The sequence below is a fragment of the Mauremys reevesii genome, linkage group 5 (assembly GCF_016161935.1).
Source record: "Mauremys reevesii isolate NIE-2019 linkage group 5, ASM1616193v1, whole genome shotgun sequence".
In the NCBI taxonomy this organism is placed as follows: domain Eukaryota; kingdom Metazoa; phylum Chordata; order Testudines; family Geoemydidae; genus Mauremys; species Mauremys reevesii.
In genome coordinates, this window is record NC_052627.1 from 52702263 (window position 1) to 52728707 (window position 26445).

At 43.6% G+C, this 26445-nt stretch overlaps 1 protein-coding gene across 4 annotated transcripts in view; it reads left to right on the top strand.

Annotated features, from left to right (window-relative positions):
* The first annotated feature begins 7565 nt into the window (after nucleotides 1–7565).
* Nucleotides 7566–26445, top strand: part of IL15 (interleukin 15) — a 72673-nt gene continuing 53793 nt past the window's right edge. For 2 of the 4 annotated variants that reach the window (XM_039539765.1, XM_039539766.1), the window contains exon 1: nucleotides 7567–7646. The gene's annotated coding sequence lies outside the window, so the exon portion shown is untranslated. Of the gene's footprint in view, nucleotides 7647–12856; nucleotides 13117–26445 lie in introns of those variants that run through there. The other 2 variants (XM_039539761.1, XM_039539763.1) reach the window with 2 other exon arrangements.

Below are 26445 nucleotides of genomic sequence, written 5' to 3' on the forward strand. Positions count from 1 at the left end.
CTGGGAGGCTCTGCGCGCTGGGCGCTGGGCGCTTACTGGCGCGCTTTTAGCGCGCAGCAGCAGGCGCTGCAGCTGCAGAGGGTGTGTTTCACACCTGCTGCTGCGCTGCATTTAAGTAGCCCTGTGTCAGATGCATCTGATGCTCCTGGAGGCTGGCAGCAGAACTATAGACTCAAAGTCCTCAGTCTTTAGAGTCCAGTTTTATAGGGATTTATTCCTATGTCACTTCATGAGAGTTGCTTCATTTTGCTGTTGCTAAATCAATCAGCAGGTGGCTGGCTCAATTCTGTCAGATGCTTGTTTTTCCTTCCTTTGAGATGGTGGGGGTCATCTAGTTGATCCCACTTGACACCTTCTTCAGCCGACACTGAATTCAGGCTGGTAACTCCCTAACCATTCATTCATTGTTTAAACTAGGCACGCATTCACATACATTCTTTATTTTAATTACATCTAGTTCACTGTCTTTTTACCTTTTGGGGTGTTACCAATTTATGTGAGACTCCCTGTCTTTTAACAAGCAAAGATAAAGTGAGATGAAAACTTACAGAGGGTGGGGGTCTCTATTTCTACACTATAACAGCTACTGTTTTGGCTTACTTAGAGATAATTAATGTTTAACAAGTTTTATACAAAGTATTTCTTTGAGCTTAACAAGTTTTATACCAAGTATCTCTTTGAGCAGGCTTTACACAGACACAGCTGGTGGCTTGCAGGTTAGAGGCTAAATGCTGGGAATCACAAATTTACTTCTAACATAAACCTTAAGTTATAAAGTATTAATTAACAATAAATCAATAAATCATTTCTCATATAAACCATGTTTAATATAAACCTTCTTTAATATTCATACAGGTGGACTGTTCAACATCAGCTGACTTTCTTTTATATTCATGTGAGACCCTATGAAAACCTTAATGCCAACTGGCAAGGAGGTTACAAGAATATCCTGATTCTGGTATGTACAGCCTGCTTCACCAAAGAATGTCATGTCAGGTATCAAAGGAAAGCTGGTGTCACACTGGTTATGAATATCATAAAATGTATGTGCTGCCATTATGCCAGGAGTTATCTTATAGTTTGCATCAAGGTGTTAATCCCCAGAAGAGGTGAAACACTGATTTCCTGCCAGACCACAGATGTTTATCCATCTACCTATTGAAATATAAACTCAGTATTGTCTCATTCGCAATCATCTGTCTGCGTTAAGTGCATGGGAATGCTTGTGAAATTTTACAGGAAGAGAACAACAGCAATGGGAAAAGAACCTTATCTGGCGGCACACTTCAAAGGTTTACTGGACTATAACTGGATGACAAGGAAAGCACCTAAGAGGTAAACAAACAGCATGCTTACATTCATGGAAATGGGATCACAACCAGCCTTGGTTGGAAATGCTGCAGAAGGCTTTCAGTGGAATACGGCTGTTCAAGACAGGTAATTAGCCTATTAAGTTTAGTCTCTAGAAAGTGTGTACTGATTTTGTTTTATATGTAACCCTTCTATTTCCTTTATCCTTATTCACTATCTCTTAAATCTTGATCTGTGATAATAAATGTATGATTGTTTTCACTATAAATATAATCTGCGTAATATATACACACACACACACACACACACACACACACCCCTCTACCCCAATATAACATGGTCCTCAGGAGCCAAAAAATCTCACCATGTTATAGGTGAGGCTGCGTTATATTTGGGTAAGGAGAGGAACCGCTCCCCGCCCCAACTCACCTCTGCCTCCTCCCTGAGCACGCCACAGCCGCCCCACTTCTCTCGCCCAGGCTTGCTGTGCCAATCAGCTGTTTGGCACAGCAAGCCTGGGAGGGAGGGAGAAGCGGAGCTGAGGGTGTGCTCATGGGAGGAGGCGGCAGAGCAGAGGTGAAGTGAGCTGGGGTGGGGAGCGGTTCCTTCCCACCCCCACTTACTTGTGTGCTACTCCTGCCCCAGCTCACCTCCGCTCTGCCTCCTCCCACGAGCGTGCTGCAGTTCGGCTTCTCCTCCCTCCGAGGCTTGCCGCGCCAAACGGCTGGTGGTCTCAGGGAGCTAACATCCATTTAAGCACATCTGTGTCTCTTTCTCATTGGGGGTGGGTGAACAAAGTGAATCCAATCCTGGGCACACTAAGAACAGGCGCATCTTGTTAGTATTCTGTAGTTATTTATATTGTGGTAGTGCCTAGGAACCCCACTCATGGACCATTGTATTGTGTTATACATGCAGCTTTGTAAACACTGAACAGTATTCCCATTCTCTCTGCTGTCCCACATGATTTTATGATTCGTATATACAACACATGGCTATTATAGATGTTGACAATGCTTTTTCTTCTTCTATTAGCAATGTTTTAGTGCCCAATCCGGCACCCACTATTCCGTGACAAAACTGACCTTGACTTCATTGGAAATGAAGTGCAAATAAAAACTGATTTCTTCTAGTGGAGCCACAATTGCACGGAAGGTGATTTTTTTTTTAAATTGGGGTGCTTCTTGTATGTCAGTAATCACATTTTTATTTTAATGTTACATTCATACTTATACTTTCAGTTTAATATACACATAGTAAATTATTCACTTTGTCACTGCACTTAAATTACTAAATTGTAATTTAGTTGCTTATTAGTGAGAGTAATTGTCAATATCTTGCCAAATAGCCTTTGTCCACTAGAAATGAGACTTGCATAAATTATTGCTGGTAGTCAATGTACCAGAATAATTTATGCTATAAATGAGCACCATGCTATGGCTAGTAGTGTTTAGGCAGCTGTAAAGTGCCTTTTGTGCAACTAGGAAGCACATTTTTATGTAATTAAGAAAACTGATGAGAGTTAAATATTGAGGGAATGGTATTGGAAGCACACACTGTAGCATAATATTTATCTGACACCTGGATAATTTTTACATACTAATGTGTTTTTACTTTAGGTATGGTTTTATAATGTAATTGGAATCTATATTTTAACCTGTTAAATGCTAGAGAAACACACTTCTCAACAGTAACCAGAGGACGCTTGTTAGAGCTGGTCAAAAAATGGGAGGGGAAAAAAAAACGCAGATACACAAATCACAATTTTAAAGTGTTTCCATTTTGCAGGGTTTGAAATGGATTTTTCTTCCCTTTTTGATTTTTTTGAAAACAAACATTGGTGTATGCCTCCTTCCTTCCCCCTCTTTGCCACTGAGGGAATAAAGTTTATGATGCCCAATATTGGTTTTTTTAATTCTGTAGCTTTTCCATAGTTGAGGAAGTTTTGAAAAGTTACAGACTACAGAGTGGCAAAAGGGAAAATGGGAAATAAAGAAAAAATGAAAAAAGTGGGGAAAAAAAACCTTTAAATATTATTCACTCTACTACATTCAGTGATAAAAAGGAAAAAAGAGGAAGGCATCTATGTTTCAAATATCAAAATATTCAGGCTAAAAAAACCTACAGAATATATTGAAACCCCAAAAGCTTCTTATGAAACCTATTGATGGGGGAGGGGGGGAGGAGTGGGGGACGCCATTTCTTTAATCAGAATAAGGTTTTGAATTAAAATTTTTGTATCAGCCGAAATTTGTGCTTAGGCAGGTATTTCACACACACACCGGGGGGGGGGGGGGAGTAAATATTGATGGGGACTCCTGCCTGGGGAGTCTCCTTTTCACTTGCACTTTCACACCAGCAGCTGGAATCCTGCAGCAATCACCTGCCCAGAGTTCCTGCTCTCAGCTTTTCTTTGCTTACTGTTTTCCAGTGGCTGGGGGGGGGGGGGAAGAGAAAGAGTATGTCCCAGGTCCACACTACTTTTGTAGAGGAAAGACTGGTGCTTAACACCAACCACCAATCAGTTCCTCATCATTGACCCTATTGCTTGCCCACCTGTGATGGGGTTGGGACTCACCACTGCAGCACCTCCCACTGGTTGCTCTGGAAATTAGCTCAGTCCACAGGAAGTACCCTCTGCTGGTGGTATCCCATCCATCATCTGTTCCTCACTGGTGTCTGGACTCATGTTGCTCCTGCTTAACAGTGTCCTTCTTCAGGCCATTGCCCTCTGGTAGTGCCTCTTAGTCCATCCTCACCCCCTTCTGTGTGTGTGTGGGGGGGGTTAACAGCAGTCTCTTAACACCCCAGCAACACTGGGCAACCACACTCTAAAGTTTAACCCCTTGTATCAGGGGTCTGGTACAGTCCACTACAGCCACGTCCAATGGCTGGATGTCTATACAAGGGGGCAGGGGGGACAACCCAGGCCCACCCTCTACACTAGGTCCCAACCCAGGGACCTTTGGCAGCAGCCATCCTACCCTCCTTCTCTCCCCTTGTGCGTCTCTCTCCCTAGGCTGCTTCCCCTTCGCACTGGCTAGGCCCTTCCCTCAGGGCCTGCAGCCTGGCAGGTAGTAGGCTAGAGTTCCCTTCAGCTCCCCCAAGCCTGCCCTGCCCCAGGCACTAGTCTCCTCACACAGGAAACAGACCTTCACCCTGTGAAGGCCTAGGATAGACTCCTTGCACTGCTCCTGGGCAGCCTTTATATAGGGCCGAGCCTAGCCCTGATTGGCTCTCAGTAGGCCCTTCCCTGATTGGCTGCCATCCTGCACAGATGCTCTGGCCTACTCTAGCCCCCTCTAGCATGGGGGTGGGGCAGCCACCAGACTCCACTGCCATATCATCAGTGGGCCCTTCTTAACCGACTCCCGACTGGGCAAGGCCTCTGTGCAGCCAACCAGCACCGTTGAGGTGTTCGAGACAATCCAAGCTACAGCACAGATCAAACAATGATACACACTGTCGAGGAGTGCCCGCTAACCAAATTCAGCAGTGGGCTTTGAAAGCTGCATTTGGCCACTAAGAACACTATTGCTTGGCTTAAATAAATAAATACTGCTCTTTACAAAGTGACATTTCAGCCTCTTAACTGAAAGAAGACCCAAGCAGGAGCCCATACAGATTTCCTTCTGGAGAAGCCAAGGCTATGTTTACACTTACCGCGCGGGTCGACGCGGTGAGTTCGACTTTTCGGAGTTCGAACTATCGCGTCTGATCTAGACGCGATAGTTCGAACTCCGGAAGCGCCGCGGTCGACTCCGGTACTCCACCTCGTCAGAAGGAGTTGGCGGAGTCGACCTTGGAGCCGCGGAGTTCGGTTCCGCCGCGTCTGGACGGGTGAGTTTTTCGAATTAGGGTAGTTCGAATTCAGCTACGCTATTCACGTAGCTGAATTTGCGTACCCTAATTCGACCCCCGCCCGTAGTGTAGACCTGGCCCAAGATACCGCTTATACCATCTGCACAGCCTGGCATGAGTTTCCAGGAGAGGATGAGATTTGAGTTCTGCTGTTAGGTTTTTCTACTAACTGGTAATAATATTTTTGTGTAGTTCAGAACTATTATTAATGACTAAGATCTTGTATCTGTATGCTAGGAAACATAACTATAATTTCCTAAATTTTATAAATGGAGTACCTGAGAGAGTGCCCAAGGTCATTCCAGGCAGAGGTGGGAGAAGAAACAAGGTCGCTAATGTGACAGAGCCACATCTGCTGTATCACACTGCCTTTTAAAATGAATGTGCCAAATCTATATGCTGAAACCCATTGCGCTCACCACTAGACAACATGCTGCTGCTCCCTGAGCTAAGAATAAGAACCCAAGTATCCAGGTAAACTTTGGCAGTCATGGGATGTTGGCTGTGTCCCCTTCTAATGATTCTCCCTCCACACAGAGGATAACTGCCTACTTCTACTATATACTAGAAGCTTAAATGAAAGAGATGAAGCTGAAGGTCCTTGGTACAAAACCATGCAGGGAAAATCGTAACAAGGACCGTTCTAGTTCATATACACAAATTTACAGAACTAAGATTCTACAGACAGGACATGCCATAGTTATGCTTAATTTCCCAGTGTTTGACTTTGCAATGTTTTAAATGTAGATTTTAGTTAACAAATAAAATAAATAAATAAAGCCTCCTCCCCCTCTCCCTTAAAATTGCAGTTATTGGGTAATACAGGTTTCAGAGTAGCAGCTGTTAGTTTGTATCCGCAAAAAGAACAGGAGTACTCGTGGCACCTTTGAGACTAACACATTTATTTGAGCATAAGCTTTCATGGGCATCTGATGAAGTGGGCTGTAGCCCACAAAAACCTTTATTGGAGCATAAGTCAAGTCTCTAAGGTGCCGCAAGTACTCCTGTTCTACCTGCAAGACAAGCAGCTAATGAATTTCAGAGCCTTTCCTCTAGAGGTCTCCAGTTGAAAGCTCAGTAGGGCTTACTGCTACCCTGGAGATAAACAGAGGACCTCCCGCCCTGGAGCTGTGAAGGCTAGCAGGGCCGCCCAGAGGATTCCGGGGGCCCGGGGTCTTCGGCGGCGGGGGGTGCCCTTCCGTTCCGGGACCCGCCGCCGAAGTGCCCCGAAGACCTGCAGCGGGCCCCCCCCCGCCGCCGAATTACCGCTGAAGCTGGACCGCCGCCGAAGTGCAGCCTGGTCTTCGGCAGTAATTTGGCGGAGGGAGGCCCCTGCCGCAGGTCTTCAGGGCACTTCGGCGGCGGGTCCCGGAACGGAAGGCCCCCCCCCGCCACCGAATTACCGCCGAAGACCGGGCTGCAGTTCGGCGACGGGTCCCGCTCCATCTTTGGCGGTAATTCGCCGGCGGGGGGGTCCTTCCGCCCCGGAGCAGAAGGACCCCCCCGCCGGCGAAGACCGGGAGCAGAAGAAGCTCCTGCGCCCGGCCCCACAAGAGTTTTCCGGGCCCCCCAGAGCGCGTGAAGGACCCTGCTCCAGGGGCCCCGAAAAACTCTGGTGGGGGCCCCTGTGGGGCTCAGGGCCTGGGGCAAATTGCCCCTCTTGCCCCCCCTCTGGGCAGCCCTGAAGGCTAGTGCCCTTTTGCTAGTGCTAGCTTTACACTCTTTTTAAAGATGAAATGCATGGTTACACTCACTCACATGGTTTGCTTATTAAATGTGCATAGGACATATAGCTGCACTAAACTCACCACCTGTGCCTTATCTGCTCTGGCACCGGCTTAGTGGGGCAGGCAGCAGGAGGCACCACCTCTCTGCCCCGCTCTGACTTCTCCTCTTTGCTCTGCCACTCATTCTTTCTTAAGTCACAACTCTTCCCCCCAACTGGGGGCTGCTTTGCCAGAACGCCTCCTGTTTGGGGCACAGGGACGGGGAGGAGAGTGAAGCAGCCCACTATGGTGAGGCATTCCCAGGAGCCCCGTGCAGCGCTCTTACCGGGAAGGGACACAATTCAGCTGTGCGGGTGGGGTTTGCACCTTTTCCTTCCCCTTTATGGGCTGATAAACAGCTAGGTGTATAGCAGTGACAGCCCAGGACACCCAGTGGGTTGTTAACCCCCCCCCTCCCCCCGCCGGCAGGTCCCTGGTGTTCCCCCCTCGCCGTAGTTTTCTTTTCTTTGCAAGCCTAACAGCTTGACAGTGCATAGGAGGAAGAATTCCTGGCAGTATTTCCGGGATTAGCTTCAGTCTCAGTCACAGCTCGAGCAACTGAGTCCTGCTGAGGCTGAACTAGTCTTCTTTGGTTTCGTAACAACCGAAAGTAAAACCGGACTGGGCAGGCTGTGGGGAGAACGTGATTTGCTGTCATTGGTGGTTCCTCTCCACTGATGCTTTCTCTGCAGACACATTCCCAGACTTGTGAGTATTTTACAAACTTTAGTTTAACAACATTCATCAGGCTTGTGTTTCTTCTTTGTTTTTAATAGGATTATATCTTAATGTTAGTCAGTGATGAGCTGGCAAAATATTAACAACCGGTTCCCTCCTCCTCACCCTATGAGGGGTCATGCCCTCCCCACTCCTGTCCCATCCAACCCCCCCATGCTCCTTGACAGCCCCCCCCATGCCCTATCCACCCCCTTCCCTGTCCCCTGACTGCCCCTTGCCACCCCATCCAACCCTTTCGCTCATTCCTGATGGCACCCCGGGACCCCTACCCCATCCAACCACCCCTTCCCTCTGTCCCCTGACTGTCCCTGGAACCCTACCCCTAACTGCCCCCACCACCCCATCCAACCCCTGCTCCTTCCTGACTGCCCCCGGGACCCTTGCCCCCGTTCAACGCCCCTGTTCCCTGCCCTCTGACCGCTCCAACACTAATCCACCCCCAACTGCCCTGCCCTCTTCCAACACCCGCTCCCTGCTCCCTTACCCTGCTGCCTGGAAGTGGGGGCCCAGCTGAGCTGGGGCCCGGACGCCGGGGCAGGAGCCGAGCCCCCACCGCGCCTCCGGGACCCCGGACCGGCAGGAGGCCCCGCCGCCCGGCCCAGCAGGAGCCCGCACCGCCGCGCGCCCCGCCCGACCGGCCCAGCAAGAGCCCGCGCCGCCGCGCGCCCGGCCCGGCCTGGCCCAGCAGGAGCCCGCGCCCCGCCCCGGCCCGGACCAGCGAGCCCCGCGCGCCGCCCCGCCCCGCCCCGCCCAGACCAGCAGGAGCCCGCGCCGCCGCGCGCCGCCCTGCCCGGACCAGCTGAGCCCGCGCGCCGCCCGCCCCGACCTGACCGGACCGGCAGGAGCCCGCGCCGCCCCGCCCGGACGCTGACCGGTAGGAGCCCCCGCCGCGCGCCGCTCGGATCGCTGGGCGGCAGGAGCCGAGCCGAGCCAGGCCGCACTACCCCTCCCCACCTTACCTGCCTGCTTGCTGCTTATTCAGGCTTCCCGCGAACATTTGATTCTCCTGCTCCTCCCCCTTGAGAAAGGGGGAGGAGCAGGAGAGCTTGGGCTGGAACTTTTGTTAAATTTAGCAGCCCTTATAGAACTGGTTGTCCTGGAACAAGGTTCTAAAAGGGCTGCTAAATTTAACAACGGGATTGCCGGAACCGGTGCTTAAGTTTTAGGTGTATCTAATCAGCTAATCAGTTTCAAGTCCTACATCTGCCTCTGATTGCTCCACCAGTGTTTTATAATCTCGCAGTCACCTTTTCCTATTAAAAAAATTCTCTCGCTAGCTGCTTTGTGAAAGTTATGCAAACAGGGAAAATCAACTGTAGTCATTGAATGTAATTATACAGAAAATAGTGCAAAATACATAAAGTAAACATTGTGAGAGGAAGAGAAGAAGGAGCTACTTTTAATAATGATAGGTTAAATAGAGGCAGAAGTGTGCGGTTTTTTAATTGATGGGTCTTGAAATAGTTTAATGAGAAGGTGTAATTAAACATCAAGATGTATTAACATAGGACCCTACAACCTAGATGAAGTCCCATTGAAGTAAAGGATGCTGAGGCATGGATTCCAACGTTAGAACTTTGCTCTTAACTGGCCAATCTGCTAGATAGGGCAAATGCATTAGTATTTCTGCTCTTTAAAAAAATGACTGTTGCATTTTCCATTTAAAGATAGTCAGGTGGCATGGGTCACCTTTTTTATGCCTGCAAAATCCACAAAAGCAAGGAAATTCACCATATTGTGCCCAGGCAGTGTTTTTGAGGGGATCTCTTCTTCTGTGTCCAGCCTGTATACCTATGCCTGGTTCTTTTAAGATATATTCTAATATGGATTACAATGTCAAATATAGTGGAACATGCTAGTAGTTCCTTGTTATAATAATCTGCTTGTGTTATGTGAATACCTGTCAAATGATCAGCAACGTGGCAGTCCCTTTGGCCATTATTTACATGTTTCCCTGTATTTACACATGTCCATTTATTTCCCTCCTGCAGGGCAGGTGAAATAAATACAAAAGTGGTTACTTTTCATTTTGACCTAAAATAAGGAGACACTCAATATTATAGTACAATTAGAATTTAATATAAGGAAATATTCTTTACATAGCAGTAAAGTTGACCCATGGAATTCACGCCCTTGAAAGGTTGTTGAGACAAATGTTTTGGCTAAATTTTAAAATAGTTGGGGCAATTTATAGGACTATTAATGACATTTTAACTATGCAAACTAAAATAATAAATGGAAGCAAATCTCATGCTTTGTGGTATAAACCGATAGAAAATCCCATCTGAATCCCAACAAGCTATGATCTACACTGTGCAACTGACGAGTTGCATTCTGAAGTTCACTAGCATTGCTCTGAAGTATTGGACATAAAATGGTCAGACTTGGTGTAGCAGTGTATTGTAAATAACTTTGCCTCTGAGATGTGTCCTCCCTCTTCAATTGACAGTCAGCTGGCTTTGTGAGAAGATATGTAAGCAAATCTTGAAGCTGTACAGCAATTAATTTTATGCCAAATTTTAGAACCCTGCCACCACAACATCTTAAACAGTTATAAGTCTTCAATTTGTTCTGTAAGTGTTGACTGCTCCCCTCTTCTATATGGTATGGAGAATGAAACCATGGAAAAGGAAGTAGGAGCTGTGCTGAACAGAAGCCTGGCTATGCTGCAGCATTTTCTTTTTCTCAATTTCAGCTAACTCTAGTGCTTCTTTGCTTATAATTATGGAGCTCAGCTTCATGCAGCCTGGGTATTGTGGCAGGGGAGAAGGGGAGCCAAGGAAAAGCTCCCCCACCGCACATGGGATATTGTCCTGTGGAACTTAGGGTTGCCAACGGTCTAATCACAAAAAAACAAACACCATTGCCCCGCCCTCTGCCCCCCTTTCCCTGAGGTCCCACCCCTGCCCCTCCCCTTCCAAGGCCCCACCCCACTCAATCCAACCCCCTCCTCAGTTGCTCGCTCTCCCCCACCCTCCCTCACTTTCGCTGGGCTGCTGGGGCAGGGGCAGAGGCAGGGGGTGTGGGCTCTGGGTTGGGAGGTGGGGCTGAGGGGTTTGGAGTGTGGGAGAGGGCTCCAGGCTCAGCCTGGGTCAAGGGTTTGGGATGTAGGAGGGGTTGCAGGGTGCAAGCTCTGGCAGAGAGTTTGGATGCTGAAGGATACTCACGGCTGGGGTAGGGGGTTGGGGTGCAGGGGAGGGTGAGGGCTCTGCCAGGGAGTTTGGGTGCAGGAGGGGATGAGGGTTCTGGGAGGGAGTTTGAATGCAGGAGAGGGCTCCAGGCTGGGGAGGGGGTTGGGGTTCAGGAGAAGGTGCAGAGTGCAGGCTCCAGCTGGGAGGTGCTTACCTTGGGTGGCTCGCGGTCGGTGGTGCAGCGGGGATAAGGCGGACTCCGGCAATGCTAAGTATCACATACACACAATGGGGATGGGCAGGAAGCAGAGCCGCCCAGAGGATTCAGGGGCCCTGGGGCAAAGCAGGGGAGCTGCGGCGCTTGTACTCACCTGGCGGCGGTCTGGGTCTTCGGCGGCATTTCGGCGGCGAGGGGCCCTTCAGTCGCTCCTCGTCTTTGGCAGCACTGAAGGCCCCCCCGCCTCCCCGCTGAAATGCTGCCAAAGACCTGGACTGCCGCCGGGCCAGGGCTTGCGGGGCCCGGGGCAAGTTCCCCCACTTGCCCCCCCCCCCCTGGGCGGCCCTGGCAGGAAGAGGTCAAAAATCAAGACAGACCAAAATACATTAAAATTAATTTCATTTCGGTGGGTGGGTGTCTTGCTCATGATTGTTTAACGTTTGAGGCTGGCAATACTGGGATTGTGCCTGTTTGTTTACTCTTTAAAATAATGAAGGTATTATTTGTTTATTTAAAAAAAAAAAGATTCTGCTCTTGTGAATTTCAGCAGACTGCATGCTTACAAAAATAGATGAGACATGCAACAGCTGAGGGCAAAAAGAGGCTTAATTTAACAACAAATAAAATTCTGATGCACAGTGTCTACAGAGACCAAGGACAATGTCATTGCAAATTATAATAATACAAAAGAAGGAAAATAATGTTACACTAACTCATACTAACAAGGATATTTTAGTGTGCAGAGCTAAATATATATATATATTTATATATGGTTGAGCAGTTCTGCTTCTTGCTTTTCTATCCAGTGATATATTTGGTTAGTCTCTGTTAACTGAGCCATAGTTCTCCACTTGGTTTGATGACTCCATCTATAAGAATAATAATTTTTCCTGCCAGGCATAATTAGTCTTATTTAAAACTCATCAGAGTTGGACCCAGGCCCTGTGGCTGCCTTCCTAATTTCTCGCACAAGCCAGCTGACTTTAGGAGATTTCAGAGAATGGAAGCATATGCTCCGCCATAACATATGAAACCATTCACTGATGTCAAAAACTGATGCAGTAAGCCTTAGCTAGAATTGATAAGAATACGGAAATGATGATTTCAAAAATTTCAGCAGCAGATTTGAGAATTACTGATTTGCAAAATACAATTGAGAAATATGAATGTGTTATAATGAATGGTTTATATGGCTAACAACATCTCTTAGGCCAATATCCTCCACATTGTGTTTACAAACAAGCAGAAAGCTCCTCTTGTTAAGACCTCTAACTCCAGGGCCATTGCCTCACTACTATTTCAGCCCAGCTGGTAGCAGAATAGTAAAAATAAACAATAAGGCCAAGAGTTCTTGTGGCTGAGTCAAAAGAAACAGGGGTCTTGACCTGTAGGCACTCTCCTTCTACTGTCTCCATATGCCTCAACAACAACAACCTGAGTCCAACAAATTCTACAAGCGCTATTCATATGCAAGTAAAGAAATAATTATATGCTACAAGGAAAGCAGCCCTTTGGACAGCATGGAGGACAAGGTTGTAGAGTTGAAAAAAATTAATGTGAGATGAAAGACATTTCTACCAAAAATTTAAGGCATGTCTCATGTAGTAGCTGGAGCCTGCACTCTGCACCTTCTCCTGCACCTCAACCCTCTACCCCAGCCTGGAGCCCTCTCCTGCATTCAAACTCCCTCCCAGAGCCCTCATCCCCTCCTGTACCCAAACTCCCTCATGTAGTCTCATGTAGGGTCCTGCAGCCCCTTAAGCATGTACATCACTGTAAACATCTGCCTAGTCCATGAAGTCAGTGGGACTACTCACGTGGTTAAAGTGAAGCATGTGTTTTCAGGACTGGCACTTTTAATTTGGAAACTGCCCCAGAGGCATTTCTTTCCTGCCTGGGTCTGGGCACTTTGCTGGACCTGCAGTTCGTTTCTCTCCCTTTCTGCCTACTAGGCTTTCTGGACTGGAATGACTGCTGTTTCTGTTCTCTGCACAACACATGGATTTCCTAGATGGATGGCTGCACCAACAATGAGGTGGTCATCAGAAACAAGGCACTCAATTGCTACATTACAAAATGTGGAAATTAAGAGGTCAGCATATTTTCAGCAGCATTAAGGAAGGAATGGCTGCTCAAATTAGGTGCAAAACTGATTGCAGAATTAAAATTTTCTAAGCTTTTATATGACATACAATTCTAAAAGGTCAGCCAGATGTGGCCTTAAATAAAAGGGGCTATTTATCACATTTTACTCCAGCTAAGTCACTGGTTGACATTAAGCATAGACTCGGACTTCTAGAAAATATTAGTTATTTGGCTGCCAAACAGCTGTAAGTAACTTGGCACTGGAGAGTTCAAAAATCTAGGAAACTTTATGGACTAGAATTTTTAGATATTTCAGTATACTGACATTTCACAAGATTAGATGTTTAAGTGTGAGGGAAAGTTAAACTCACATGTGAGCCTTTCACTACAGAGAAAATGTGCACTAACTTATTGTAGAGTCTCAAACAATACATTTTATCAATAAAATTAGCTATGCAGCCTCCTTTGTATAACAGCATTCCATCAGGTCTCTTAGAACAGATTTTACTTAGAACAGATTGACATCTAAGGTTGGTCAAATTTTGCACCTACTAACCTTGATAAGATTAATGTTCCACTAGCATAGATAATGCTATTTGTGAAGGGACATATTTGGACTTTGACTAACTTGTCCAACAGTTGGCTAATGCCAAGGCAGGAGACCTATCACAATTAGTGATGAGGGTGAAAACACTGGCTGTGAAGAACAGGAAAAATTGATTTGTTTGGCAGAAAGGAAAGCATGTGTCTTGCTATGAATATAAGCATGCTCATCTATTCTGACAGGAAGAATATTTGGTGAAGGGGTACACTGAGGAGATATTGAGTGCAGAGTGTAGTAGGAACACAAGATGTTTAAGTGGATCCCAAATCCCGAGCTATGTGCCTGAGAGAACTCTGCTTACCTCCCACTAGGCCCAAACCCTTTGGTTCCCTTCTACAACCTTTGAGGAGGTAGGAATTAACTTGAGAAATAGATGCCACACTCAGATGTAAACCAACACTTATCTGGGCAGAGACAAAAACTCAGCTAGTACAAGGAACTATTCGGGGTCCCTATGAGGAGCCACACATCTCTCAACCACAGCAATTTTATTATGACATGAGTCACCAACACGTAATCACAGATTAATACACTCTAACAGCACCCCTCCCCTGCTTTGGTCCTAGTCTCATAATTCCAAAACAGGGTACCTGTTTGTGGTTCGTGCTTCTAGCCATGAGTCCCAGTTTCTGCTGTGTTTAGAGATGTAAAATTTCCAGAAAGTTTGAAGGCATGTGGGAGGGGGAGTTTTGTTTTTTTTCCCCAGAAAAAAGGAGAATATCTGCCATAGTTACTTGCTTCTCAAAACTAAACTTTATTTACTTCTTTAAGAATCAGATGTATTATTTATAAGTTAGTTAACATATAGAAAGTACTGCTAGGTATATTTATGAAATAAGTATAAATTCCTTACTTTGAATAATGACAAATATATATAGTATTAGAGATGGAGCTGCATCCTAAGGTACTTAAATGTATTTTTCTCCCTGTTGATGCCTCTCTAAAATAGGAAAAAATGTCGAAAGTAGAAAGTATCAATATTGTTGACTGATATACAAAAAGGAAGGCTATCTCTGTAGAACTCTGAAATAGTATGTACATAGAGACCTGATGTTCCAATGCAGATTCAGAGGAAACTCTTGCCTCTACAGAAAAAACTCAGGAAAAGACCATCCTTATGCATATTTATTATAATGTAGTTAACACAGGACAATAGTAAGGACCAACAGTGAATTTGGGTGTATATCCAAACTTTAAAGTAAACATCAGACTCTTTAATAATGCATTGTCATCATATATTGATGGCGGTGACCTAGAATCCTATTTTTGACATCTCTGACTCAAGGAATATTTCCAAAAAACCTCTGAACAACATACTAACCCACAGAAACCTTCCTACCAACACTACAAACAGAAGGATTCTGGGTGGACTACTTCTGAAGGTCAAAACAACAGACTGGACTTCTACATAGAGTGCTTCCGCCGACATGCACGGGCTGAAATTATGGAAAAACAGCATCACTTGCCCCATAACCTCAGCCGTGCAAAACACAGTGCCATCCAGAGCCTCAGAAACAACTCTTGACATCATAATCAAAAAGGCTGACAAAGGAGGTGCTGTTGTCATCATGAATAGGTCGGAATATGAACAAGAGGCTGCTAGGCAGCTCTCCAACACCACATTCTACAAGCCATTACCCTCTGATCCCATGAGTGTTACCAAAAGAAACTACACCATCTACTCAAGAAGCTCCTTGAAAAAGCACAAGAGCAAATCCGCACAGACACACCCCTAGAATCCTGAACAGAGGTATTCTATCTGCTACCCAAGATCCATAAACCTGGAAATCCTGGACACCCCATCATCTCGGGCATTGGCACCCTGACAGCAGGATTGTCTGGCTATGTAGACTGCCTCCTCAGGCCCTATGCTACCAGCACTCCTAGCTATCTTCGAGACACCACTGACTTCCTGAGGAAACTACAATCCATTAGTGATCTTCCAGAAAACACCATCCTGGCCACTATGGATGTAGAAGCCCTCTACACCAACATTCCACACAAAGATGGACTACAAGCCATCAGGAACAGTATCCCTGATAATGTCACGGCAAACCTGGTGGCTGAACTTTGTAACTTTGTCCTCGTCCATAACTATTTCACATTTGGGGACAATGTGTACCTTCAGATCAGAGGCACTGCTATGGGTACCCGCATGGCCCCACAGTACGCAAACATTTTCATGGCTGACTTAGGGGACGAGAGCTGAAGAAGCGTTGTTTTAACGCCCCTACTCTACTTGCACTACATTGATGACATCTTCATCTGGACCCATGGAAAAGAAGCCCTTGAGGAATTCCACCATGATTTCAACAATTTCCACCCCACCATCAACCTCAGCCTGGACCATTCCACATGATGGCCACATAAACATCACCCTATACCGGAAACCAACTGACCGCTATACTTACCTACATGCCTCCAGCTTTCATCCAGACCAAACCACTCGATCCATTGTCTACAGCCAAGCTCTATGATATAATTGCATTTGCTCCAGTTCCTCAGACAGAGACAAACACCTACAAGATCTCTACATTCTTATAACTACAATACCCACCTGCTGAAGTGAAGAAACAGATTGACAGAGCCAGAAGAGTACCCAGAAGTCACCTACTACAGGACAGGCCCAACAAAGAAAGTAACAGAACGCCACTAGCCATCACCTTCAGCCCCCAACTAAAACCTCTTCAGCACATCATCAAGGATCTACAACCTATCCTGAAGGACAATCCCTCATTCTCACAGATCTTGGGAGACAGGCCAGTCCTTGCTTACAGACACCCCCAAACCTGAAGCAAATACTCACCAGCAACCACATGCCACACAACAAAAACACTAACACAGGAACCTATCCTTGCAACAAAGCCCATTGCCAACTCTGTCCACATATCTATTCAAGAGATACCATCATAGGACCTAATCACATCAGCCACACTATCAGAGGCTCGTTCACCTGCACATCTACCAGTGTGATATATGCCATCATGTGCCAGTAATGCCTCTCTACCATGTACATTGGCCAAACCGGACAGTCTCTATGTAAAAGAATAAATGGACACAAATCAGACATCAAGAATTATAACATTCAAAAACCAGTTGGAGAACACTTCAATCTCCCTGGCCACTCAATTACAGACCTAAAAGTCACAATATTACAACAAAAAAACTTCAAAAACAGACTCCAAGGAGAGACTGCTGAATTGTAATTAATTTGCAAATTGGACACCATTAAATTAGGCTTAAATAAAGACTGGGAGTGGATGGGCCATTACACAAAGTAAAACTATTTACCTATGCTTTTTCCTCCCCTCCCGCCCAGTTCCTCACATCTTCTTGTCAATTGCTGGAAATGGGCCATTTTGATTACCACTACAAACAGTTCTTTTTCTCTCCTGCTGATAATAGCTCACCTTAACTGATCACTCTCCTTATATAGTGTGTATGGTAACATCCATTATTTCATGTTCTCTGTGTATGTATATATATATCTTCCTACTGTATTTTCCACTTCATGCATCCAATGAAGTGGGCTGTAGCCCACGAAAGCTTATGCTCAAATAAATTTGTTAGTCTCCAAGGTGCCACAAGTACTCCTGTTCTTTTTGTGGATACAGACTAACACGGCTGCTACTCTGAAACCTATCATGTATTGAGTAAGTGTCATGATAGTAGGCAAAGCAAGCCATCCTATAAGTAACAATTATACTAATACTTAAACAGCTTGGTTACTAATATAATTTTGTAAATGCTAGCATAGCTCAAGTTTTTCCTTGTGATTTCTCTAATCAAAATCCGTTTGTCTGAAAGATCCACAACTTCTGATTCTGAACTCTTCATTAAACTGAAGATTTGTCCAAATTGAAATAGGCTTCTCAACTTTTTCACATTAGCTTTGATTGTGTTTGTATATTTCCATACGTTGAACTGTTTCTTTCACATGCTGTAGAAGATGGAAGAATCTAAAGTAAATGAGAAGCAAGAGGAATCAAAGATTGTTTGTACAAAGGCCTTGCCATCATGTTGTAGGAGTAATATGCTTGGCAGATTCCCAGATTGCATTCCTGGACCAAATACCTGAAGAGATTCTGCAACATTTGAAAAGTACTTTTCCAACATCTGGTCTAAGTGTGTTGCTTGTTTAAGAATACAGTCAAATGCTGTAACAATGCTATCATCATTAACATTGCTACTTTTGATCCAAGAAGTTTGCAACATCATGTATTGATTTGTAACAAAATTCTTCCCATCTGTGAAATAAAATCCTTCATTTTTACTTCTTCCTGACTTGTGAGTGGAGGTGCACTTAAATTCTCAAAAACAGTTAACTTTATCTTTGCTATAAGTTGAGGAATGTCTGACAAAATTACTTTGATTCAGATACAGTGATTGCAGAAGCAATCGGCTGTAGAATCTTCAGAGAGTTCTGCAGGTGAACCCAGAAGATTTGACAGTGTGTTGTATCCTTTTAAATACTTTGTTCAGTTATCACTGTTTCTTGAAAAGATTTTTTGTTTATAATAAACTGTCAAATGACATCACACTTTCCCATTTTGTTTTGCTAGAAAGTTTCAGCATTACTATTTTATTCTTATCATGCTTTTCATCCTATTCTTAAAGATTGCAGCTACAATATGAGTAGTTTAAATTTATTTTATAACTTCTTTTGCTCTTGCAAAGATATTTTCTAGTATGCCAACCTTCATGAAGAAGCAGGTTTAGGCCATAGGAAGCACAGCCTGTTGCAGTATTATGTGGATATTTTTCCATTATAATGTCCCTTGCTGCTTTCATATTAGTGGCATTGTCAGTCATCAGAACAAATACTTTCCCACTTCCAGTCTTCTTTAGTACTTCACATATTGCACTAATATACTCTGTAGTATGTCTGTTCTCAGTATTGTATGCCTCAATTGTATTCATCACCATGTATTTTTTTTAAAAGGTTTCCATGTCCCACTTTGGACTTATGTTCCGCCCTCCATTCCTGTTTCCATTTGTGTTGAGGTTTGGTGCCATCGGCCATTTTAAAAAAAATATTTTTTATGTTTGAATAGGGGGAATGTTGCATCTGTGATGGATTGGATCACAAAAGCCCCTTTGGGGTTGCCAACTGATGTACCAAGACTACTACTGCCCCTGCTTTCCCTGCCAGCTTGGGACTCCAGCACCCTGTCTTGTTGAGCTGGACACTCCATTCTGCTCCAGCACAGACCCAGGGTCTGAACCACATGCCCCAAAGCTGCAGACTTAACTGAAAGCAACTGAAGAAGTGTTCCTGTCTTTAACACTCAGATGCTTAACTCCAATGGGGTCCGATGCCAAATAAATCGGTTTTACCCTGTATAAAGCTTATACAGGGTAAACTCATAAATTGTTTGCCCTCTTTAACACTGCTAGAGAGATATGTACAGCAGTTTGCCCCCCCCCCCCAGGTATTAATACACACTCTGGGTTAATTAATAAGTAAAAAAGTGATTTTATTAAATACAGAAAGTAGGATTTAAGTGGTTTCAAGTAGTAACAGGCAGAACAAAGTAAATTACCAAGCAAAATAAAACAAAACATGCAAGTCTATGTCTAATACAGTAAGAAAACTGAATACAGATAAAACCTCACCCTCAGAGGTGTTCCAGTAAGCTTCCTTTTACAGACTAGTCTCCTTCTAGTCTGGGTCCAGCAATCACTCACACCCCCTGCAGTTACTGTCCTTTGTTCCAGTTTCTTTCATGTATTCTTGGGGGTGGAGAGGCTATCTCTTCAGCCAGCTGAAGACAAAATGGAGGGGTCTCTCAGGGGTTTAAATAGACTTTCTCTTGTGGGTGGACATCCCTCCTTCCCCCTGTGTAGAATCCCAGCTACAAGATGAAGTTTTGGAGTCACATGGGCAAGTCACGTGTCCATGCATGACTCAGAACTTACAGGTAGCAGCCATGGTTCACATGCTACTTTGAATATCCTCAAGTAGACTTCTTATGTGGATTGGAGTCTTCCAAGATCCATTGTTCGTTATGTGTTTCTTGATTGGGCAGAGATATGTTTACAGAGATATGTTACATGGCATATGTAGCATAAAACATGTTCCAGTTATGTCATATATACATTCATAAGCATACTTCCATAAAGCTTTATGGGGTGCACCGTCAGAGCGTGCTTGTGCTTTGATATGTTTGGTTGATTGTTTAGAGAAAAAGGTTGAAAGAACAGAAAGAGAGGCCTTAAAGATTAAAAAAAAAAGAGAAATATTTGGTTAGGTTTAGAGGACAAAAGGAAATTTGGTTAGGTTTAGTAAGGTGAGATGATTTTAAAGGCCTAGTTTGGCATGTTATTAAAGAATAGAAAGAGAGACCTTAAAGAAAAATAAAGATTTTTGTTTTTAAAGGGTTAGTTAGAAAGAATAGAGGCAAGTTATTAAAGAAAAGAAAAGAAAGATTTTTGGTTAGGTTTATTAAAGAGAGATTTTAAAGGACTAGTTTGGCAGGTTATTAAAGAATAAAAAACGGAAATAAATTTAAAATGTTTATTAAATATAAAGTTGGGTTAAAACGAACACATGGCAGAAAGGAATTCTATAAAGTGCAGACTGCTTAGAAAGCACATGGTAAAAAGTATAATGGTAGGTTAATAGGAAACCATTTAAAATATTAAATATAAGGGTAGGTTAAGAAAAGAGCATTGAAAAAGGTTAAATAAAAGAGAAACTTATAAAGATAGGTTAAAATGGAAGAAAAAGGGAAAAGAAGGGCAATGCATGGATGAATCAAAGCGAGAGAGAGAGAGAGAGATCTTACCCTTGTGACTGTTCCTGGGGAAAGAGAGAGCTCCCAAGGCTTACAACCTGTCAAGCTAATTATCTCCGCCTTTGGGTCGGACCAATGAGATGTTGTTCTGTAGCTGAGTCATAGAATAAATTTTCTGCAACCAATCCTGTAGTCCCAAGATTTTTAAACAAGAGCCATCTCCCTCCCCTCCCCTCACTACCCTCCTTTAACTGCCTTATCTAAAAAAACAGACCCCAAGAATCTTTTCTGCTATGTAGTACTTTTACATAGGTGCTTTAATAAAGGTTAAAACCATAAGCCCTTAGTAACAAACAGTTTTTAAAAGTTTTCCCTATGCTTTGGGTGAGGACAATTTGAAGCTGCAGCAAAACCAGCTTTGTTAGCCAGTGAATAAGAGAGAAAGAATGCTGATAGATGCCCAGAACATAGAGATAAGAAGTTTGTTTCTTTTCAAACTCTTGAACAAAAGCAAATAAAAGTTATATTAAGTTTTGTAAAGGAATAAAGCTCTATTTTATAATCACTTGAAAAGACAAGCCTATCTGAAGAAACAGCCCTTTATTTATAGGTATTTTAATAAAAAATGAGCATGCAGAAATACCCCAGGGTTAAAACCACAGACAACCAGTTTATCAAAGTAATTTATAGTAATAAAAAACGTTTTCCCCTGTGCTTTTTCTAACATTGGTTATTTTTAAGTGAGGACAGTTTGAAGCAGCTTTCTAAGTTAGTGGATTAGAAAAGAAGACCTCTTTGAAAGACAAGCCTATCTGAAGAAAGATCCCTCCACTTAACACTTTTACATGTGTTTCAATAAAAAATGAGCATGCAGAAGCACCCCAGGGTTAAACCCACAAATCCTTACTAACAAAAAGGGTCTAAAGCTTTTCCCTAAGCCTTTAGTGAGGACAATTTGAAGCTGCAGCAAAAAACAGCATCTGTGAGCCAGTGGATCAGAGATAAGAAGATTGCTTCTTCCCCTACTTTTTAACCAATAGAGGTAAAAGTTATATTAAGTCTTGTAAAGGAATAAACACTTTAAAAGACAAGCCTATATGAAGACACATTCCTTCATTTAACATTTTTACAGGCGTGTTTCAATTAAAAAAAAGAGCATTCATAAACATCCCAGAGGTTTAGTAACAGCCACTTTATATTCCCCTTATTCTGTAAACCGGTGGATCATAGAGAAGAAGTTTGTTTCTTCCCCCACATTTTAACGAATACAAGTGAAAGTTATATTAACCGTTGTAAAGGAATAAACACTGTAAAAGACAAGCCTATTTGAAGTAACAACCCTTCATTTAGCACTTTTACATATGCATTTCAATAAAAAATTAGCATTCAGAAACCATCCCAGGGTTAAAACCATGGACAAACTGTTTATAAAAGTAAATTATAATGATAAAAAGGTTTTTCCTCCTGTGTTTTAGACTAACATTGGTCATTTTTTAGTGAGGGCAATTTGAAGCAGCAGGCTTTTGCTGCAAAGCCACTGTTAGCAAAAACAGCATCTGTGAGGCAGTGGATCAGAGATAAGAAGGCTGCTGCTTCCCCCACTTTTTAACAAATACAAGTGAAAGTTATATTAAGTCTTGTAAAGGAATAAACGTTCTAAAAGGCAAGCCTATATGAAGATACAGCCCTTTATTTAACATTTTTACAGGTGTGTTTCAATAAAAAAGGAGCATGCAGAAACACCCCCGAGTTAAAACTGCAGAACCTTAGTAACAGCTAGTTTATATTCCCCTTATTCTGTAATCCAGTGGATCAGAGAGAAGTTTATTTTCCTCCCCACTTTTTAACAAATCCATGTAAAAGTTATATTAAGCTTTCATTTTCTTAGGACTTATAGATTTGTTTGATTTTTTTTTCTGTTGCATTATAAGAATGTCTTTGTTTTTAAATGTTTGCATCCCGTGTGCTGAGACACAGGTACAAGTTCCTGTGTTTGTTTTGGGTCCATAGATTTTATTAAAATAATACATCATAGGCTGGAGCTGTGGCTTTCTCTATGTTTTAAAAACAGATAAGACTAATTAGGTTAGCCAGCGATCCACGCACTATAGTCTGCCTTAGCAATGCTGTAGGGGTCAACCCTTCAGTTTGCTTGTTGTTTTACACAGACTTCTTTCCTAACTTTTTAAACACTGTTAAAGTTTTAACAAATGGTGAGATTACATTGAAAGACACTTTGTGAAAGTTATAAAAAGTATTTTATGCCATTTACTGATTGTAAAAGACAAAAAAACATTGCTTTGTTACAGCATGAAGCTCAGAGATAGCCTATCTGAAGAACACCCCCGCTTTGTCTCCCCTCCCATATTTTAACACTTGCTAAACATGCAAGTGTTTCATTATATTAAATAAACTTTTTTTTAACATTTAACATGAAAATACAGCATTGACTGAGATGGAACATAACATGACCCTTTTAAAGGATATTCTGTATGCAGTGAGGCCTATTTGAAGTATGTTTGTTTGTTTTTTTAAAAGTTTAACATGAAAAAGCAGTATTGACTAAGCTGTAACAAAACAAGGCCACTCTTAGGGACATTTGTAGAAGTTTAGTGAACTGAAAAGGCTTATGATACTAGCCCATCCTTTTAAAAATAGTAGTTTTAAAGTACCAAAGCTGAACTGGCTAAGAATATGAAAATTGGCAATTGAGGGGAGTTTACATATGTGTTTTAATAAAAAAAACCCCAAAAATTACACAAGATTGTTTTTTAAAATTTGGATTTATACAAAAAACACAAGACAAAATTAGCTTATGTAAAAAAGTTAGCTCTTTTTTTTTTTAAACAGAGATAAGGAGTTAGCGCCCCCTCCTTCACTTTCCCCCCTCTCCAGCCCACTTTCTTCTTTTCTAATGTTTTTTAAAATCTAAACTGAAGACAAACAAATTTAAAAAAAAAAACCACAGCCACAGTGATCAGGCCATGGGGTAAGAAAGCTGTTCTGAGTTTTAGGGGGAATGTTGATAACTCTTTTAGTGAAAGTTTGTAGGCAATCATTCTGTGTTAGTTGTTATGCTTTAGCACAGGCAAGCATTTGTCAGTCACCTGGGCTGTTCACGCACAGCCTCTAGCATGTAAACTGCTCCCAGCTATGTGAGTGAGCACTTTTGGCCAGCCGCTGCTTGGATTGTGGAACTGAATGACTGTAACCAATATCTCCGGTCCCAGACACAACCCTAGGAACCTCTGTCTTGCAGTGTCCAGTTATGCCCGCTGGATGCAGCAAGCTTATATGAGTTCGTTAATTTAACAAAGAAATTGATATGTCCCAGGCTTGTTATCCCAAGGGGAATCTCTGACACAATCCACACCAAACGCACTGCTTCAGGTAGAATAAACAAATTTATTAGCTACAAAAGATAGATTTTAAGTAATTATAAGTCAAAGCATAACAAGTCAGATTTGGTCAAATGAAATAAAAGCAAAACACGTTCTAAGCTGATCTTAACACTTTCAGTGCCCTTACAAACTTAGATGCTTCTTACCACAGGCTGGCTGGTTGCCAGTCAGTTGGTGGTGGTGTCTGTAAATGGAGGTGGAAGAGAGAACATGGCAAATGTCTCCCTTTTATCATGTTCTTTCTTCCCTCTTGGCTTTGTCCCCGTGGCCCTTCAGAGTGAGGTGAGCATTACCTCATTGTAGTCCCAAACTGATCAAGGGAAGAGGGGGGATTAATTCCAGAGTCCAACAGATCCTTTGTTGCTGCCTAGGCCAGTGTCCTTTGTTCCTGTGAGGCTGGCCTGGGTTTGTCCCATACGTGCCCTGATGAGGTGTGAACTGCCCCTCAGGTTATAATTCCTCCCTCCCAGACATTTGTCCACCCATTTGTAAGTACTGCTAGTCAAAGAACCCCATTAATTTTGTATTACACGTTCATATTATAGCTGTAGAAAAGGCTTGCTCAGAGAATATCTAATGGGTAACTGGTATGATGGTCTTAATGGTTTAAATGCTACCTGGCAATAATTGTTTTCAGTGACTGATAATGGAGTACCAGAAGCCTATATCGCTCGTGTCTGAACTTGGTCAATTTTTTGTTGATATTCAGGTGTCATCTTGTCTATAAATGAAGTCATTTTGGAGAGTTAAGATGCCTCTTGTTTTCCTGATGGCTGAACTTGAGTGTACAATACTTCCAGCTGATGATGTCACAGAAGCAGGATCACAAACATTTGTTGCAAGTGCAACCACTGTCAGGGTCATCTACTTTATGCTCTTCTTCTTTGACCTTTATTTCCACTCATGAAAGATAGTTTAATGTCTGCAGGACATGCAAAAATGGGTTTGGTCATCCTGGTAGCATTTGGAAATGCATATTTCATTTGGCAGTATTTGCAAAATACACAACCTTTTTTGTCTGAATGACTTCAGTATGGAAATACTTCCATACGTTAGAAGATTGTCGCAGGTGGTCTGAGGAAGACAAAAACAAAAAAACCAAGAGCTCCTCCTCACCAGGGCAGTTGGTTCCTCCTGTGGACCTCTGGGTCAGGACTCAGAGCAGGATCCATTCCAGCCCCTCAAGATTCTCCACGACTCTTGTTATCTGCCCCAGTGACTCTGCACAAGCAAGCAGGCAGCAAATGGTTCCCCTGCTGGACAGAGGGTGTCAACTTGCCAGTCCACTGCAGAGAGATAAGGTCTATTGGACGAATGGGCTGCTCCCCAGGGCTAGTCAGGAGGACAGCAGCTTCAGGGTAGCAGCTGCTTGTCCCGTTCTTCTCACATTGTCTCCACACCAAACACCACTTCCAGGACAGAAGTCACTGGAGGCAGGCAGGCGGCAAGCCACAAGGAAGGGCCCCTGGACTCAGTCCTGTTCTCTAGTAAAATTGCAGCTCTCTACTGACTGAGGGTTACATAGATATATATGGTATACAGGCCTACTAGTATATAGAAATTACAATTACCTAATACTGTAAGTTTTGAAATAAACTTCATTTCAAATATTAGTTATTAGAAAACATTTTGAAGGACTCAAGTGTAGCAGTAACAATATCATTTTAGTATCAGAGGGGTAGCCATGTTAGTCTGGATGTGTAAAAAGCGACAGAGTCTTGTGGCATCTTATAGACTAACAGATGTATTGGAGCATAAGCTTTCGTGGGTGAATACCCACTTGCATCTGACAAAGTGGGTATTCACCCACGAAAGCTTATGCTCCAATACGTCTGCATGTCATGCGTCAGATGAAGTGGGTATTCACCCACGAAAGCTTATGCTCCAATACGTCTGTTAGTCTATAAGGTGCCACAGGACTCTTTGTCACTTTTTAAATATAATTTTAAACATTACTCTAAAATTCTGTCACTGATCATTCTGAGAGGAAATATAAGAACAGCCATACTGGGTCAGACAAAAGGTCCATCTTGCCCAGTATCCTGTCTTTCAACAGTGGCCAATGCCAGGTGCCCCAGAGGGAATGAACAGAACAGGTCATCATCAAGTGATCCCTCCCCTGTCGCCCATTCCCAGATTCTGGCAAACAGAATATTTCACAAAGTTTTTTTTCAATTTCCTCCCAATTTTTCCATACCAAGCCTCTAGAAAAAAATGGGAAAAAAAGCCCAGTTTTGTTCTGACAGTTTCCAGATTATTTCCAGAACCTCACTTATCTAGCTGTGTTGCCTAATGTCCATCCCCATGATCACTATGCTGGTCAAGGCTGCAGTGTCTGGGCCATTCTCCTAGCCTGCTTCTGAGCTCTCTTCAGCCCCATCCCTGTGCCAGCCAATAGGCCCAGAGCCAGCCAGGTGGCCTCTCCCAACTTGGGGAGGGCAGAGCTCCCTCTATGCCATGACATTACTGTCCTCCCCCGTGAGAGGTAGTCTGGCAACAGAAGTTAAGGATGGGATTTCCTCCCCATCCATAATCAGGGCTCTGGGGCCATCTCTCTTTTCTGCCTGCCCACCAATCAGTCAAGGATTGTAGGG